Genomic DNA, 19,775 nt, shown 5'->3' on the forward strand with positions numbered 1-19,775 from the left:
CCAAATTACAGATACTTTGAAAAACTAGATGATTAATTCATTGATTACTTTTCAATTCAGAATGGGTTTTTGCACCTCCCGAGTAGTGCAGCGGTCTAAGGCACTGCATCGCAGTGCTTGAGGCATCGCTACAGATCCGGGTTCGATCCCAGGCTGTGTCACAACAGGCTTTGACCGGGAGTCCCATAGGGCGGTGCACAATTGGCCCAGCATCGTCCGGGGGTTTGGCCAGGTGAGCTTAACTTGGCTCATCGCACTCTAGCGACTCCTTGTGGTGGGCTGGGTGCCTACAAGCTGACTTCTGTCGTCAGTTGAATGGTGTTTCCTCCGACACGTTGGTGCAGCTAGCTTCCGGGTTAAGTTGGTGTAACGGATGTTAGTTAGCGGTGCGCGCTAAATAGCGTTTCAATCGGTGACGTCACTTGCTCTGAGACCTTGAAGTAGTAGTTCCCTTTTGTGGAGCGATGCGTAACAATGCTTCGTGGGTGACTGTTGTTGATGTGTGCAGAGGGTCCCTGGTTCGCGCCCGGGTATGGGCGAGGGGACGGTCTAAAGTTATACTGTTACATTGGCGATGTTAATTAAAAGAGCTGTTTGGCGGACGCATGACTCGACCGTCGCCTCTGCCGATCCCGTTGGAGAGTTGCAGCGATGAGACAATATTGAAAAAACATGGATTTTGGCGAACAAGCGCATTATAACAACGTTATGTTTTTAGCATTGAAAAAAAGCGCAAGTTAAAATTTTTCCCAACTGAGCAAGTCTGACCACAAGTCAGAGACCGTTTTTTATTCTTCTAATGCCTCTTAAGGGGAAAGTAATCCAAAAGCAGCTGAAAGGGATCCGATTAAGTTTCTGAGTTTAAGTTACTGAGTTTAGGTTTACATTACTGATTACAATTTTGGACAGGTAACTAGTAACCGTAACAGATTACATTTAGAGTGTAACCTACCCAACCCTGTGTACGTTAGTGTGTGAGCATATGTGCGTGTGTCTGTGTGTCTGTGTGTCTGATGTCTTCTTTTGTTGCGATTGATTACTTTATTTGTCCTCTCCTCTCCTTTCAATCGTTGTCCATTAACACACACTGGCCTATGGCTGTTTACATCACAGTTGTTCTACATCACAATCACAGTGTGACTGAACAAGCTCTACATTGCACCCAAGGGATGACATATTCACTGGCACATGTTAATTATTAATGACCGTATAATGACATCACTGTTGCCAACAACTGTTACTGACATCACAACGACACGCCTACATCTATGAGTCATCCAACTTTGGGAACTCTCCCTCATAAGTAATGGGGTCCATCAGTTCAACATCAATACAATAATCTCTGTTGATAGGAGTGAACAGTTCCAGCCTGCCTACGAAGGCTGAGGATCTCTCACGCTGACTAACACACTGATAAAGGGTTGTTTTTCTCTCCTCCTTTCCTCTCCTCCTTTCCCCGGAGGTCGCATGCATTATTAAAGTGCTGAATTTCACAGAATACTTCTTCTCTCTAACTACGTTTCCATAAAATCACGGCAGCTGTGATGGAAATTTCAGTACAATTTTATAAATGCTGACCGACAGATCATTTGCATGTTGCACAGTGCCTTGAAAAAGTTTTCATCCCCCTGGGCATTTTTCCTATTTTGTTGCATTATAACCTGTAATTTAAATGGATTTTTATTTAGATTTCATGTAAAGGACAAACACATAATAGTCCATATTGGTGAAACGAAATGAAAAAATAACTAGTTAAAAATAAATCTTTAAAATAAAAATAAGAAAATTGGTGCGTGCGTATGTATTCACCCCCTTTGCTATGAAGCCCCTAAATAAGATCTGGTGCAACCAATTACCTTCAGAAGTCACATAATTAGTTAAATAAAGTCCAACTGTGTGCAATCTAAGTGTCACATGATCTGTCACATGATCTCAGTATATATACACCTGTTCTGAAAGGCCCCAGAGTCTACAACACAATCAAGCAAGTGGCCCCATGAAGACCAAGGAGCTCTCCAAACAGGTCAGGGAAAAAGTTGTGAAGAGGAACAGATCAAGGATGGGTTATAAAAAAGTATCCAAAACGTTGAACATCCCACGGAGCTCCATTAAAATTCCATGATTTAAAAATTGAAAGAATATGGCATCACAACAAACCTGCCAAGAGAGGGCTGCACACCAAAACTCATGGACCAGGCAAGGAGGGCATTAATCAGAGAGGCAACAAAGAGACCAAAGATAACCCTGAAGGAGCTGCAAAGCTCCACAGCAGAGATTGAAGTATCTGTCCATAGGACCACATTAAACCGTACACTCCACAGAACTGGGCTTTACGGAAGGGTGGTGTTGGGGAATAATCAGAATTAGTTGGTAACATAGGTAAGATGTTTTATATTCATCATATGTTTGTAAGTTACTTCTCATCAGAATGTTATTTTTGTATAATACTGTGGCAGGGTTGCAGTCATCTGTTCTCTGTCAGGACTAAGTTACTTGGGCCGCAGAGAGGGGAGAGGTTAAGCGTGTATCTCTTGGCTCCACAATGTCTGTGTGCCAGTCAATGTGTCTCTGTGATCTTGTCAAGGAGGGGTGGATTTGATATATGCCTGTTGATATGAGGATTTGTTTTATGGATCTGAGAAAAGAACATAGTTTAGGAGACAAAGCTGAACGATAAATTATGGCCAATGCTGTCTGGCTATGTGTGTCTTTGCTATAAAGGATCTCAGTTGCAATGTGTAAGGAACTCTCAGAGAATTCATTTATAGACACTGAATTGATCTGAGAGTCACAGGGTTGTGATGGAGCTCATATAATTAAAGATGGACTTTATGATAACTCTGACTTGTGTGTGGTTTGCTCTCATGATTTGGTAAATACAGGAAATTTCCACGACAGTGGACAGAAAAAAAGCCATTGCTTAAAGTAAAAAATAAGCAAACACCTTTGATGTTTTCCAAAAGGCACGTGGGAGATTCTTCAAACATACAGTATTGAAGAAGGTACTCTGGTCAGATGAGACTGAAATGTAGCTTTTTGGCCATCAAGGACAAATCTATGTCCGGTGCAAACCCAACACCTCTCATCACCCCGAGATCCCTACCCCCACAGTGAAGCACGGTGGTGGAAGCATCATGCTATGGGTATGTTTTTCATCGACAAGGACTGGGGAACTGCTCAGAATTGAAGGAATGATGGATAGTGCTAAATAGAGGGAAATTCTTGAGGCAAACATGTTTCAGTCTTCAAGAGATTTAAGACTGGGACGGAGGTTCACCTTCCAGCAGGACAATGACCCTAAGCATACTGCTAAAGCAACACTCAAGTGGTTTAAGGGGAAACATTTACATGTCTTGAAATGGCCTAGTCAAAGCCCAGACCTTAATCCAATTGAAAGTCTGTGGTATGACTTAAAGATTGCTGTACACCAGCGGAACCCATCCAACTTGAAGGAGCTGGAGCTTGAAGAATGGGCAAAAATCCCAGTGGCTAGATGTGCCAAGCATTTAGCGATTTACCCCAAGAGACTTGCAGCTGTAATTGCTGCAAAAGGTGGCTCTACAAACTATTGACTTTGGGTGGGTGAATAGTTATGCACACTCAAGTTTTTTGTTTTTTGGTCTTATTATAAACTTGGAGTCACGCGATGACATGGTGTGTGGTCCTCCCACTACAACTCTGGATACCATGCAGTTTATTAAGCTACAGATTAATTAAGTGGTGAACATGTATGGTGATGAACTTGATGCTGCTCTCCAATAAATATCTAGGTGATGATATCTGATGACATGATGATTGACGCTTGACTAACACAAATATTCTCGCACTTATCCAATCTCATCATCTAGACCACGTGTCAAACTGATTGTCTGCAGGTTTTCACTCTTCCATTTTACTTAATTGATGAATTAAGATCACTAATTAGTATGGAACTCCCCTCACCTGGTTGTCTATGTCATAATTGAAAGGAAAAAACTACAACCAGCAGACATTAGGCCCTCCACGGAATGTGTTTGACACCCCTGGTGTAGACTAACCTACCCATCCAGCCTACCCTCACTGTATAGACCTAGCTACTGATCTTTTGGTATGTAAAAATTGCTTGAAATTCACAATTTACTTATGAAGCTTGGATTTGGAATTTGTTGTTAAAATTACATAACTGTTGGGCAGGAAAAACCCTGCAGCGTTGCAGTTCTTGACACAAACGGGTGCGCCTGGCACCTACTACCATACTCTGTTCAAAGACACTTAAATATTTTGTCTTGCCCATCACCCTCTGAATGGCACACATGCACAATTCATGTCTCATTTCTCTCAAAGCTAAAAAAAAAACATTTTCTAAACTGTCTCCTCCCCTTTATCTACACTTCATGAAGTGGATTTAACAAGTGACATCAATAAGGGATCATAGCTTTCCCCTGGATTCACCTGCTCAGTCTGTGCCATGTAAAGTGTCCCTATTGTTTTGTACACTCAGTGTATTTTTTGTATATATATTTTTTTTAAATGAGTAGAAATTACAGAGGTCCAGACCTTGGTGTCCTCATATGTAGTTACGGTATGTGCACACACACAAACACTTACCACCCCCCACCCACACACACGTACACATGCAGGAAAACACTCTCTCTTTCTCTCTCTCACACACACTCACACACACACACACACACACACACATTGATCCAGCAGAGACATTTCGTCCAAAATTAGGAGAAGGTGAAAGACATGGCTTTTAGCCAGGACAAGTCCTTTCCCCTTGGGCTTCAGGCAGACAGACAGAGTGATTCAGAAAGGACAGACACAGGGATGAATAGAATATTCCCTCTTGTATTTTGGCCTTATCGTATTCTTATCTCTTTCTGACCTGTCAGTCTTATTCATCTCTCAGCCAACACAATACAATTCAGAACCCCTGGAACACTTAGGGGTAAGTGCCTTGCTCAATGGCACAATGGCGGTAGGTAGCATACAGGGATAATGAAGCCAGAAACCCTCCGGTTGCCGGATATCTCCCTGCAGATTTCCCCACAGGCATCTTGTGGGTTTGAACCAGCAACTCTCCAGTTCTCGGCCCACCTCTTACCTCGAGGTTACCCTTGCCCCACAGACACACACATGGCCGCATGCACACACACACACACCGGCTCAACCACCTGCTGTGTGTGTATCTGTCACATCCAGCCATCAGACATTGTCCCCAGAAGAGGAGTGAGAGACTAAAGCCTGTCACATGCTTCCCAGTGAAAACACTGTGTGTGTATCTGTCACATCCAGCCATCAGACATTGTCCCCAGAAGAGGAGTGAGAGACTAAAGCCTGTCACATGCTTCCCAGTGAAAACACTGTGTGTGTATCTGTCACATCCAGCCATCAGACATTGTCCCCAGAAGAGGAGTGAGAGACTAAAGCCTGTCACATGCTTCCCAGTGAAAACACTGTGTGTGTATCTGTCACATCCAGCCATCAGACATTGTCCCCAGAAGAGGAGTGAGAGACTAAAGCCTGTCACATGCTTCCCAGTGAAAACACTGTGTGTGTATCTGTCACATCCAGCCATCAGACATTGTCCCCAGAAGAGGAGTGAGAGACTAAAGCCTGTCACATGCTTCCCAGTGAAAACACTGTGTGTGTATCTGTCACATCCAGCCATCAGACATTGTCCCCAGAAGAGGAGTGAGAGACTAAAGCCTGTCACATGCTTCCCAGTGAAAACACTGTGTGTGTATCTGTCACATCCAGCCATCAGACATTGTCCACAGAAGAGGAGTGAGAGACTAAAGCCTGTCACATGCTTCCCAGTGAAAACACTGTGTGTGTATCTGTCACATCCAGCCATCAGACATTGTCCCCAGAAGAGGAGTGAGAGACTAAAGCCTGTCACATGCTTCCCAGTGAAAACACTGTGTGTGTATCTGTCACATCCAGCCATCAGACATTGTCCCCAAAAGAGGAGTGAGAGACTAAAGCCTGTCACATGCTTCCCAGTGAAAACACTGTGTGTGTATCTGTCACATCCAGCCATCAGACATTGTCCCCAGAAGAGGAGTGAGAGACTAAAGCCTGTCACATGCTTCCCAGTGAAAACACTGTGTGTGTATCTGTCACATCCAGCCATCAGACATTGTCCCCAGAAGAGGAGTGAGAGACTAAAGCCTGTCACATGCTTCCCAGTGAAAACACTGTGTATATTCAAAAATGTTTTGTTGTGATCTGCAGTTATTTTCCAGCTGCACAAGCCATTTTTTCTCTAGTCAAGTTGAAGTTTGGTAGCCGAAGTCTATTCTCCTTCATCAGTGATTGTTTAACGGCACTAATCCTAACAGGAGTGGGAACTACGGACGGGTTTCTTCAATTAAGTGTTTGTTTTCATTCAACGAGAGACGACTAGTTTTCGTGCACAGTTTTTCACTTGAAAAATACTGCACTAAACATTTTAGCTAGATGTCAAATTGCTCTTCTAAGACCTCGTTGGCAAAAACGTCATAAATTCATTACAGATTTCTTGATTTATTAATTCAGACTATTTTGAGGAAGTGTCATGGCTATGTTGTTGCTATTGTGGCTCCAGAGGGATAAACAGCAGTAATATTACTGTTTTTTCCCGTTAAGGTCTTTAGGGAGGATGTGAGCACAGGCGTTCACATCGCCTAGCCGAGTTCTGCTAGGAGCAAACACAACCTATGTATGTGGATGCCTTTAATGTTAAATTCTACTAAATACATGTGGATGGGACTAATTAGCAGTGTATATCAATAATTAGGGGTGTATATCAATAATTCCCAGGGCATATTCATAATTAGCAGTGTATATTAATAATTACCAGGGCATATTCATAATTAGCGGTGTATATTGATAATTGGCGTGGCATATTCATGAGGATGATGTTATTCCGACATCTCCCTACAACATGGCGGTGACACATGCAGTTTTTCCCAATGAGCCTATTTTCATATCTCATTTCAAACGGACTGCCCTAGGATGAACATGTATACCTACCTTTGAGATGTGGTTGCAGGATTTAGGGTATCTAATGCATATTGATGTATCTCTCCACTGAGTGTCTCTATAGGCAGAATTAACTAATTTGAGGTCATCACAACAAGACTGTTAATAATGTTTTCCCTCCTTGGGAACTATTCAGCAGTCTAACACATCGTTTAACCCTTTGTACGCCATTAGCAACCATGAACACTCAATTATCTCTCTCTCCCCTTCTCTCTCTCTTTCTGTATCTCACCCTCTCCCTTTCTCCTCCTCTTCTCTCTTTATCTCTCTCTCTCTCACCACCTTTCCCTCCATCCCTCCCCCTTTCTTTCAGAGAGACATAGAAATGTTGTTGTCGACTGGAGGTTTTTTGAGTGATAGGTGTATTTGTGCTGAATAATGTCAATAGAGTGAGGGGAGGGAAGAGAGAGAGAGAGAGACCTTGGAGATAACCCTGTCCCTCTTTTACCAAGGACCAGACACCTTGCTATCACCGGACGACTAAGACATGGACCTGTCTTATCACAGTCTAGTCACTGTCACTGAACAAGCTCAACATGTGACCCAAGTGATGACATATTAACTGGCACTTGTTAATCACTGTTACCAACACCTGTTGCTGACATCACAACGACATTTCAGGAGGCAGAGCCAGAAGTTAACACCACACATCTATGAGTCATCCAACTTTGGGAAATCTCTTTCATAAGTAATGGGGTCCATCAGTCCAACATCAATACAATAATCTCTGTTGATAGGAGTGATCAGTTCCAGCCTGCCTACGAAGGCTGAGGTTCTCTCACGCTGACTAACACACTGATAAAGGGTTGTTTTCCTCTCCTCATTTCCTCTCTTCCTTTCCCCGGAGGTCATATGCATTATTAAAGTGCGGACTCTCTCACATAAATTATATTTTCTTCTCTTTGAATGTACTTCCAGAGTTTAAACAACGTGTTGGGTAATTGAAGTTTATAAAAACCTCAAACCATGAAGCCCCATTAAAATATGACCGTCTGAAAGTTAGTGAGTCTGTGTATTTACAGTGCCTTGCGAAAGTATTCGGCCCCCTTGAACTTTGCGACCTTTTGCCACATTTCAGGCTTCAAACATAAAGATATAAAACTGTATTTTTTTGTGAAGAATCAACAACAAGTGGGACACAATCATGAAGTGGAACGACATTTATTGGATATTTCAAACTTTTTTAACAAATCAAAAACTGAAAAATTGGGCGTGCAAAATTATTCAGCCCCCTTAAGTTAATACTTTGTAGCGCCACCTTTTGCTGCGATTACAGCTGTAAGTCGCTTGGGGTATGTCTCTATCAGTTTTGCACATCGAGAGACTGAAATTTTTTCCCATTCCTCCTTGCAAAACAGCTTGAGCTCAGTGAGGTTGGATGGAGAGCATTTGTGAACAGCAGTTTTCAGTTCTTTCCACATATTCTCGATTGGATTCAGGTCTGGACTTTGACTTGGCCATTCTAACACCTGGAATGTTTATATATATGTTTATTTTTGAACCATTCCATTGTAGATTTTGCTTTATGTTTTGGATCATTGTCTTGTTGGAAGACAAATCTCCTTCCCAGTCTCAGGTCTTTTGCAGACTCCATCAGGTTTTCTTCCAGAATGGTCCTGTATTTGGCTCCATCCATCTTCCCATCAATTTTAACCATCTTCCCTGTCCCTGCTGAAGAAAAGCAGGCCCAAACCATGATGCTGCCACCACCATGTTTGACAGTGGGGATGGTGTGTTCAGCTGTGTTGCTTTTACGCCAAACATAACGTTTTACATTGTTGCCAAAAAGTTCAATTTTGGTTTCATCTGACCAGAGCACCTTCTTCCACATGTTTGGTGTGTCTCCCAGGTGGCTTGTGGCAAACTTTAAACAACACTTTTTATGGATATCTTTAAGAAATGGCTTTCTTCTTGCCACTCTTCCATAAAGGCCAGATTTGTGCAATATATGACTGATTGTTGTCCTATGGACAGAGTCTCCCACCTCAGCTGTAGATCTCTGCAGTTCATCCAGAGTGATCATGGGCCTCTTGGCTGCATCTCTGATCAGTCTTCTACTTGTATGAGCTGAAAGTTTAGAGGGACGGCCAGGTCTTGTTAGATTTGCAGTGGTCTGATACTCCTTCCCTTTCAATATTATCGCTTGCACAGTGCTCCTTGGGATGTTTAAAGCTTGGGAAATCTTTTTGTATCCAAATCCGGCTTTAAACTTCTTCACAACAGTATCTCGGACCTGCCTGCTGTGTTCCTTGTTCTTCATGATGCTCTCTGCGCTTTTGACGGACCTCTGAGACTATCACAGTGCAGGTGCATTTATACAGAGACTTGATTACACACAGGTGGATTGTATTTATCATCATTAGTCATTTAGGTCAACATTGGATCATTCAGAGATCCTCACTGAACTTCTGGAGAGAGTTTGCTGCACCGAAAGTAAAGGGGCTGAATAATTTTGCACGCACAATTTTTCAGTTTTTGATTTGTTAAAAAAGTTTGAAATATCCAATAAATGTCGTTCCACTTCATGATTGTGTCCCACTTGTTGTTGATTCTTCACAAAAAAATACAGTTTTATATCTTTATGTTTGAAGCCTGGAATGTGGCAAAAGGTCGCAAAGTTCAAGGGGGCCGAATACTTTCGCAAGGCACTGTATTTGTATAAGTGTGAGATAATGAAATGAGAAGCCTGTACACAACATATTACTGCTCTCCAGTGCTTTTTATTCCTGCATCATAATTACAAAAACATTTTCAGCTTAGGTTGTTCCGTAAGTACGTTGTATCAATAACAATCTACTAGGCCTCTCATGTCTTTATCCCTGCTCAGCACTGGTTATCAAATGTGGATCTGCTTATGACCTTTGTTTTCTGTATCGGGATGAGAACAGGATACCAGAGAAGCAGGAAAGGGGTGAGTGGCCTAGACAAGTCCAAATCAGGGCATCCAAATGACGCTGTCTGTGGTCTCTGGAGAAGGCAGGTGACCTGTGATACAAGTCAGTATTTGACGTCAATCCATGCCTAAAGACGTCGGGAAAAGTCGTGGAAATGTGTCACTAAGGGCAACATTGAACGCTGTTACCTTCAAGGTTTCAGTTTTGTTAAGATGTTCTGGATGGGCTTAAGCATCTGCCTCTGATTCCAACAGTTGCATGTTCAAACCCAGTGATAGAAAGTTATTTTTAATATTTTTGTTTGAAGCCTATACTAAACCTTAACCCTAACCAATTCTGAGTTGATGCCTAAACTTCATCTTAAACACTTTGGAATTTGACGTTCGAGAAACATGGATGAAAGTCTAATTCTGGCGTGAGAGCTGGTAGCTCTGGAGGATTAACACCAGAAAGAAAGAAAGAGACAGTGATTTTGATAAGAAGAGTAAACATTCACACACACACACACACACACATTGATCCAGAAGAGCAACTTCTCCAAAGTTAGGAAAAGGTGAAAGACATGGCCTTTAGCCAGGACAAGTCCCTTCCCCTTGGGCTTCAGGCAGACAGACAGACAGACAGTGATTCAGAAAGGACAGACACAGGGATGAATAGAATATTCCCTCTTGTATTTTGGCCTTATCATATTCCTATCTCTTTCTGACCTGCCAGTCTTATTCATCTCTCAGCCAACACGATACAATTCTTGCTTTTATTGACACAGATATTCTTTATTTTTGTTGTCACAGTACCCAACCTGACACAACACACACATCACAGGCTGGGAGCAGCACAGGAGATGTGGCAAAGCAGCACCCTTGGAGCACTTATGGGTAAAGTGCCTTGCTCAATGGCACAATGGTGGTATACAGGGATAATGAAGCTGATCTGAAGCAGATTTCCCAACAGGGGGTTCAAACCAGCAACACTCTGGTTACCGGCCCGCCTCTAACCTCGAGGTTAGCGCATGCCCTGTAGACACACACACACACTCTGGCTGTGTGTGTTTCTGTCACATCCAGCCATCAGACAGTGTCCCCAAAGGAGAAATTAGAGGCTTAATGTTAAACCCTACTAAACACAGGTTGATAGGACTAATTAGCAGGGTATATTAATAATTAGCAGGGTATATTAATAATTAGCTGTGTTTATTAATAATTAGCAGGGTATATTAATAATTAGCGGGGCATGAGGCTGGTGTTATTCAGACATCTCCCGTCAACTTGGCCGTCAACATGGTCGTGACACAGGATGAACATGTATACCTACCTTTGAGATGTGGTTGCAGGATTTAGGGTATCTAATGCATATTGATGTATCTCTCCACTGAGTGTCTCTATAGGCAGAATTAACTCATTTGAGGTCATCACAACAAGACTGTTAATAATGTTTTCCCTCCTTGGGAACTATTCAGCCGTCTAACACACCGTTTAACCCTTTGTACGCCATTAGCAACCATGAACACTCAATTATCTCTCTCTCCCCTTCTCTCTTCTATTTGTCTTTGTCTTTCCTGGTTCTCTCTCTGTATCTCTCTGTCCTCTCTTTCTCTCTCTGTATCTCTCTCTCTGTCCTCTCTTTCTCTTTCTGTCTCTCTCTTTCTGTATTGCTCTCTCTTTCTCCTCCCTTTCTCTCTGTCTCTCTCTTCTCTCTCTCTCTCCCACCATCTTTCCTCCTTACCCCCCACTTTCTCTGTAATGAGAAGTGTGCAGTCCACAGGGACTGTCTCTGTTATTAGAGCTAATTGGACGTTCCTCGTCAGCAACGGAGAGAAGAAAGGAAACAATTAGTGTGTACATAGCGCCTGTGTTACGGAAACAGATCTTTCCCCTGTCACAAGGAGCACTCGCTGCATGGCCACACATCTAATCAACAACCCCCTGCTTAATTACTTGAGGTCAATTAGAACTTGTAGAAATGACTTAACCAACTTGACATTATTGGTAATTCAGAGGGGAAATCAAATAGTGTTACTGTTCTTGCTTGAAGATGGCACTGAATGTCAGACTACCGATTATCAATGCTGCCAGAGTGAGTGAGTGTGTGTGTGTGTGTGTGTGTGTGTGTGTGTGTGTGTGTGTGTGTGTGGTATGGGTAGAAGAGGACACTATTCTACCCATACCATGCATGCATAACCTCTTTTCTAAATGTTCACACTTTTTTGGGGATTTGGTCATACATTAAAGCAAACACATTCAATCTTCTCTGCTCTCGCTCCAGCTGCAGTAACCATTATGGGCGGCAGGTAGCCTTGTGGTTAGAGCGTTGGGCCAGTAACCGAAAGGCTGCTAGATTGAGTCCCTGAGCTGACAAGGTAGAACTCTGTTATTCAGCCCTGAACAAGGCAGTTAACCCACTATTCCTAGGCTATCATTGAAAATAAGAATTTGTTCTTAACTGACTTGCCTAGTTAAATAAGAAATTGAAATGCTAAGAGAAAGCAGATGAGAAACAGAAAATGTGTAGTTTCCTTCAAAGACCTCAAAAGCACGTAACCAGAGGACAGTGCACAAGCTTTAGCTACACTAAACACAATTCAACACCAGACAATTATAAAATACAACAGTCAATGCAATATTCACAAAGTCATGGCAGAGAGTAAAACACTCACTTATCAAGCAACACACACAAAGGACTCAATACAGGGATTAAAACTGTAAAGGCTTAAATACAAGCCCCCCAAGAAGAGTACTGAGACCTCAGAGAGACAAATAAACGCCCCTTCTCAGCTGAAAGAACAATGGTCTGAAATGAGCAGGCAGAGGAAGAAAGACAGCCCCCATCTCAGCACAGCTCGACTCAACCAATGTTCATTTGTGGAACAGAGCCATGACACCCTGTCCCTCAGGGTGGTGATTGATACATGAACACATCCAAAATCCTTTATTATTGATGAGAAGTGCCATTTCTCAGGGGAAATGTCTGTCCATGCTATAGAAGAACATCGACCTATTGTATCCACAGAGTGTCTGCACCCTCTCATGAAGAATGGATTAGTAGGAATAGATTACAATCAGGCACATCATACTCGTCCTCCTCTTCCTCCTCACCCTCTGGCTGCTATCACTCTCTGCAGAGCGCTGCCCCCTCTTGGTGGAGAGATGGTAGTGCTAGAGGTTTTAGACGCACGACAGTCAGTACAGCATTATAGTCTACGCTTCCTAAAATAGTTATTCCATTTCATATCTTAGCTCACTATAGAATATCTGAGCACAGAACTTTCCACAATTTATACACCGATGGCTAGTCGCCAGGTGGAAAAGTCACCGGTTCTTTACGTATGGGTGCTCTGATTTCAACATAGTGCTCGCCAAAATATGTTGAAGACTTTCTTACAACATCTCATTCTAGCCCTTGGTTCACTCCAGACCTGATTGTCCTTGACCAGCACAAAAACATCCTGTGGCGTTCTGCATCAGCATTTAATTGCCCCCAGCGATATGGAAGTTAGGAAACAATATACACAGGCAGTTAGGAAAGCAAATGCTAGCTTTTTCAAACAGAAATGTTCATCCTGTAGCACAAACTCCTAAAAGTTCTGGGACACTGTAAAGTCCATGGAGAATAAGAGCACCTCCTCCCAGCTGCCCACTGCACTGAGGCTAGGAAACACTGTCACCACCGATAAATCCGCCATAATTGATAATTTCAATAAGCATTTTTCTACGGCTGGCCATGCTTTCCACCTGGCTACCCTGACCCCGGTCAACAGCCCTGCAACCCCCACAGCAACTTGCCCAAACCTCCCCATTTCTCCTTCACCCAATTCCAGATGGCTGATGTTCTAAAAGAGCTGCAAAATCTGGACCCGTACAAATCAGCCGGGCTACACAATCTGGATCCTCTCTTTATAAAAGTATCCGTAAAAATTGTTGCAAACCCCTATTACTAGCCTGTTGAACCTCTCTTTCATATCGTCTGAGATCCCCAAAGATTGGAAAGGTGCAAGAGTCATCCCCCTCTTCAAAGAGGGAGACACTCTAGACCCAAACTGCTACAGACCTATATCTATCCTACGCTGCCTTTCTAAGGTCTTCCAAAGCCAAGTTAACAAACAGACCACCGACCATTTCGAATCCCACCTTCTCCGCTATGCAATCTGGTTTCCGAGCTGGTCATGGGTGCACCTCAGCCACGCTCAAGGTCCTAAACAACATCTTAACCACCATCGATAACAGACAATACTGTGCAGCTGTATTCATCATTGACTCTGTCAATAACCACATTCTTATTGGCAGACTCAACAGCCTTGGTTTCTCAAATGACTGCCTCGCCTGGTTCACCAACTACTTTTCAGACAGAGTTCATGGTGTCAAAACCAAGGGCCTGTTGTCCGGACCTCTGGCAGTCTCTATCGGGGTGCCACACGGTTCAATCCTCGGGCTGACTCTTTATTCTGTATACATCAATGATGTCGCTCTTGCTGCTGGTGATTCTCTGATCCACCTCTACGCAGATGACACCATTCTGTTTAATTCTGGCCCTTCTTTGAACACTGTGTAAACAAACCTCCAGACGAGCTTCAATGCCATACAACTCTCCCTCCGTGGCCTCCAACTTTTCTTAAATGCAAGTAAAACTAAATGCATGTTCTTCAACCGATCGTTATCCACACCTGCCTGCCCGTCCAGCATCACTACTCTGGATGGTTCTGACTTATGAATATGTGGACAATTACAAATACCTAGGTGTCTGGTTAGACTGTAATGTCTCCTTCCAGACTCACATTAAGCATCTCCAATCCAAAATTAAATCTAGAATTGGCTTCCTACTTCACAACAAAGCCTCCTTCACTCACGCTGCCAAACATACCCTTGTAAAACTGACTATCCTACCGATCCTTGACTTCAGCGATGTCATTTACAAAATAGCCTCCAATACTATACTCAGCTAATTGGATGCAGTCTATCACAGTGCCATCCATTTTGTCACCAAAGCCCCATATACTACCCTCCCCGGACTTCATCTATGGCCTTACCTCCCTTATCCTACCTCATTTGCACACACTGTATATAGACTTTTTCTATTGTATTATTGACTGTATGTTTGTTTATTCCACGTGTTGTTGTTTGTGTCACACTGCTTTGTTTTATCTTGGCCAGGTCGCAGTTGTAAATGGGAACTTGTTCTCAACTAGCCTACCTGGTTAAATAAAGGTGAAAAAAATATATATTTAACTTTCAGGATGGCTGGAATGCATTCGAGGGAATGTTTTACAGGAAAAGCTCCCTGGTGAAAGGTTTTGGCTAAATGGATTCATCTGACTTCTTGGTAGTTAAGGACCTATTGTTCAACACCCTTTTATTGTCCAACCCCAGCAGGCTACAGGCCCGGGCTTGGTATGGTCCAGTAGGATCATCAGGATCCGTATGTCATATCTCTGCTCTCTATATGGAGCTGGAGTCAAGTCAGACTGAACTAAGAAGGGCTTGAGTCCGGGGAAACAAGAGGCAGCGTGATCATCTATTGTCTGTGTTGTTGTTTCAGACAGCACCACAGATGTCTGGTCAACTTTGTCAACAGCCTGCCTCATTGTTGTCGAGGAAATAATCTCCAGTGCTCCTGCAGGGGTTGTGGCATCTTTAATCTCTTTTACTGGCAGCTGTGTGTCCAAGCCTGGCACGCAATACTACACCAACCATGTCCTATTATAGATGGGGAAGAGAGGTGTTTTTTTTCTCTCTTCTCCCTTATTTTCTATGCTGAAAACATGTAGTAGAATCAAAACCTTATATTTTACTTCATTCAAAAGATGGTCTAGGCTCAGACTAACCCTGGCACTCCACAGTAGCCTAGTGGATGAAGTGAGTTGCTGCCAATGTGATGTGAATGTATAATAATCAAGGCTCTCCCTACAATAGCATTTAACGCACCTATACTGCCACCTTGTGGAGTATCCCTTCCCCTGACCATTAGGCCTACACTACCACCTAGTGAATACGGGACTGCACTGCGTGTCTGCTCAAATGGGGAAAATGGCCCTTCCTACTATTGACAAAGACGAAGAGATAAGGGTTATTTCTTAAAACCTCTCCACTACCTCATACAAGATGTACTATCTGCCTTGTTTCAGGACAGTAAAAACAACTAATTGTGCTTCCTTGGTAAAGAGTCTGGAAGAGTACTACAACATACATAAAATAACCACAGAAGAACAGATTATGTCTGCATTTAATTTAATCAAAACACAATTTTAATCATCATACGAGTAGTTTTCATACTTTTCCAAAAGATCATGACTCGTGAGATTGTTTTATAAATCATTTCATCAAAGTCATTTGTAAAAAAAAATAAAGAAGTTACTGAACTGTAGCAACTATAATATTATAATATATCAGTCGTATAATAGTAATCATAATAATCATAATTGTAATGATACTTCTATATGCCTTTGAAACTTTTTTAAATAATCATATAGCTTTCACGCTCTCAAACACACACAGTCCCATAACCTCTCTCAATAAGGTTGTGAAGGAGGACAATTCTATTGGTTAAGCGCCACCGCATTCTCTTCCTGCTTTAACAAAAATGCAACCAATGATTTCAGACACTCAAGGGGGAAAAAATTCAAGAAGAAGATTATAGAAACATGACATCAACTCAAAACGCAAGATAACCTGAAAGCAAAGACATAATACATGGTTCAGCATTCAAGAGGACATATTTCCAAACCCCAAAAAAGGAATGGGCTTCTGCATAGATCCACAGGAGATAGAACGTAACCATGGTTAAAAAGAGGGAGGGAGAGACAGAAAGATATATTTCTATCTGGCAGTAGCACACAGGAAAGAGTGGGACAGGATAAGAACAGTATAGACGTCTTTAGATTGGGTCATGGTAATCATTTGGAGGACCACGTTACATAAAGTACAACATCATGGGCCATTGTGATCCAGATTATATAGATAGGGCCTTAGACAACATTAGCATGATACCATCTGCCTTGTTGTGAAATTGTTTGATATTACAACACTGTTGGAGCTAGAAACACAAGCATTTTGCTACACCCGCAGTGACCAATAAAATGTGAATTGATTTAGATTTAATAGGGAATCTAACATAGCAAATCACAGCAGAGTTGCATGCATGGCTGCATTGACCATATTGAAATTAGATACATTTATATCCATTGGATTTCATAAAGTCTATCTTTGCTTTGGAAAAAGCTAAGTTACAGTAATTTCTATGATGAGTCCATGGCAAGTTATTGTCAGTAAAAGGGCATGGAGAACAACACACACTGTTGTCATCAGCCAGGACAGCCATTGGTGGTACATGATGCATTACTGCATGTAAAAGGGACTTCTACATGTGTATGCCTTAGTGTGTGTGATGACTGATGACTGACCACCAAGCTAGTGTAATCAAAACGGATTTATTAGCTAGCCTGTTGTCAACATCACATCAACTACGGAGGCCCCTGAGGATCAACCTTGACCACACAGTATATACTTACAGTGTGTTGTAAAGACAGTTACAGTATGTATATACTGGTTCAGGGTCACAACATGGTCCATAAGGTCATTGGATCTCAACCTTTTAGCAAATATGGAAAATGGGAAAATCAAGCGCAAGACAAGACATCATTTTATTAGAATGTTCTTGGGCCTTCTTTTGTGCGTGTTTGTTAGAGTGTGTGTGTATGTGGGGGGGGGGTAGGAGCAGCTAACATGCTAACATAGTATTTTTAGAACACCTTTAATGAGGGCAGCAGGATGGGGCTAGTAATATTGTAGTTCTGAGAAGAGACTTATATTTGGTGATGCTTATATTGTCTCTCAGTACATACTATTTAGAGCTCTCTAAAAGAAGCATGGCTTTATTCTGGGCGTGTGTAGGATTCTCTTGCATACTGTAACTTAGATAGGGCTATACTTGTACAGAGCACATGTCCATTTGCCCTTCCAGTCTCTAAAGTGCCCTTTTTGTTTTGGGTAATTATGTAAAACAATTTTGTATACAGTTTTTGTTGTTGTTGTTCTGAAGCACTGCTCGCAAGTCATGGTTGAACGAGTTTAACTATGTGTAATTTATTGAGCCATTAAGATGTGGCCATCTATTGCTTTTATGGAACTACATTTTACAAAAATATATAAACAACATGCAACAATTTCAAAGATTTTAATGAGTTACAGTTCATATAAGGAAATCAGTACATTGAAATAAAGTCATTAGACCCTATTCTATGGATTTCACAACTGGGAATACAGATATGCATCTGTTGGTGAAAAAAAAAGGTAGGGGCGTGGATCAGAAAACTAGTCAGTAGGGCCTCCTGAGTGGCGCAGCGGTCTAAGGCACTGTATCGCAGTTCTAGAGGCGTCACTACAGACTTGGGTTCAATCCCGGGCTGTAACACAACCGGCTGTGATCGAGAGTCCCAAGGTGCGGCGCACAATGGCCCAGCGTCGTCCGGGTTAGCGGAGGGTTTGGCCGGGTGGGGCTTTACTTGGCTCATCATGCTCTAGCGACTCCTTGTGGCGGGCTGGGCGCCTGCAGGCTGTCGTCAGTTGAACTGTGTTTCTGCCGACACTGTCTGGCTTCTGGGTTAAGCAGGCTGGTGTCAAAAAGTGTGGTTTGGCGGGTCATGTTTCGGAGGATGCATGACTCAAGCTGTAGCGATGAGACAAGATTGAAATTGAGGAGAAAAAGGGGGTGAAATATCCCCCCCCCCCAAAAAAATCTATCTGGTGTCTGACCACCATTTGCCTCATGCAGCGTGACACATCTCTCACATAGTTGATCAGGCTGTTGATTTTAGCCTGTGGAATGTTGTTCCACTCTTCTTCATTGGCTGTGCGAAGTTGAGGGAACTGGAACATGCTGGTGTACATGTCGATCCAGAGCATCCCAAACATGCTCAATGGGTGATAAGTCTGCTGGATATGCAGGCCAAGGAAGAACTGGGACATTTTCAGCTTTCAGGAATTGTGTACAGATCCTTGCGACATGGGGCTGAGCATTATCATGACGTGATGGCACGATGGCACGATAATAGGCCTCACGATCTGGTCACTGTATCTCTGTACATGCAAATTTCCATCAGCAAACCGCTCGCCCACACAACACCATACACACATCTGCCTGGTACAGTTGAAACCGGGATTGATCTGTGAAGAGCACTCTCTTAGGTACCAGTGGCCATCTAAGGTGAACATATGCCAACTGAAGTTCTTTATGACTCCGAACTGCAGTTAGGTCAAGACCCTGGTAAGGTCAAGGAGCACCCGATGAACTTCCCTAAGATCGTTTCTGACAGTTTGTGCATAAATTCTTCAGTTGTGCAAACCCAGTTTCATCAGCTGTCCGCGTGGCTGGTCTCAGACGATGTGAAGGAGCCGGATGTGGAGATCCTGGGCTGGCGTGGTTATATGTGGTCTGCGGTTGTGAGGCCGGATGGATGTGAACATTCAAATCTCTGGCAACAGCTCTGGTGAACATTCCTGCAGTCAGCATGCCAATTGCACGCTCCCTCAAAACTTGAGACATCTGTGGCATTGTGTTGTGTGACAAAAGTTGCACGTTTTTCTGTAATGATCATGCTGTTTAATCAGCTTCTAGATATGCCACACCTGTCAGATGGATGGACTATCTTGGCAAAGGGGAAATGCTCACTAATAGGGATTTAAACACATTTGTGCACAAAATTTGAAACAAATACATTTTCGTGCATCTTGAACATTTCTGTGATCTTTTATTTCAGCTCATGAAACATGGGACCAACACTTTACATGTTGCGTTTTATTTTTATTCAGTATAAATAATCAAAGTCAAAATTGCTAGTGTCTGTGACCGCTGTTGCAGAAACATATTTTTTGGGGTGGCCCTTTA

Source organism: Oncorhynchus clarkii, chromosome 3 (genome assembly GCF_045791955.1).
Source record: "Oncorhynchus clarkii lewisi isolate Uvic-CL-2024 chromosome 3, UVic_Ocla_1.0, whole genome shotgun sequence".
Taxonomy (NCBI): domain Eukaryota; kingdom Metazoa; phylum Chordata; class Actinopteri; order Salmoniformes; family Salmonidae; genus Oncorhynchus; species Oncorhynchus clarkii.